The sequence below is a fragment of the Gadus macrocephalus genome, chromosome 15, assembly GCF_031168955.1.
Source record: "Gadus macrocephalus chromosome 15, ASM3116895v1".
Classification (NCBI taxonomy): Eukaryota; Metazoa; Chordata; class Actinopteri; order Gadiformes; family Gadidae; genus Gadus; species Gadus macrocephalus.
In genome coordinates this window covers 530,077-530,897 of record NC_082396.1, presented here as the reverse complement: position 1 = coordinate 530,897, position 821 = coordinate 530,077, and positions in this window count along the sequence as shown.

Below are 821 nucleotides of genomic sequence, written 5' to 3'. Positions count from 1 at the left end.
AAACATGTAGCACAGAAGAGAGCTGTAGAGTAGGAGACAAAACCACAGCAAAGAGGAGTCGGATAAAAAGAAAGTAACATCATGGATGGCTAGCAGAGAGCTCCACACTGATGGACCCGGTTGCTCGTGCGATTAATGGTCTGTTATTCAGAAATAGGTTTCTGACTAATGAAAGGAACTATTAATGCACATGTGTGAACTGCGTACAGTCCAGCCTAGCCAACGATGCACAGCTGGGACCATGAGGGCCTCAGGGTTCTATAGACGCAACGCGACACCATCAGCTGAACACTGAGCTGCCCTACAGACCCAGTACATTCACAAAGAATAAGACCTTTCAAAGGCGTTGATTGAATACAGATATATCTTGGTGGGAGCTAGTGTGATGCTGAATCCATTAAGCCTGACACATTAGCTGTGTTCGAAATCGCTCCCTGTCATGGATAGAGTGCACTATATAGGGGGCTCGCCATTTTGTACTGGTGTTCGAATTCTCAGCGGTTAATTTCATGCACTTTATAGTGCACTTAAAATACCCCAAATTTGAGTGTACATACGATGTCCCCTACATGTTACTCCCGTATACCACAATGCAATGCGGCCGTGTTTTTCCGGAGGAGAAGAAGAAGATGAATAACCGCAAAAACGAGTCTCAGAAATGTTCAGCGTAGGGTCCGAATTCTCGTTTGTTCGTTCCCTGTATAGTGCACTATATCATGAACACTATGTAGGGAATAGTGAGCGAGTGAATGGGGAACGATTTCGAACAGTTATTGTTTCTGTTCCCAAGTGAATCTGGAGGGGTGGGAAGCTTGGAGCGT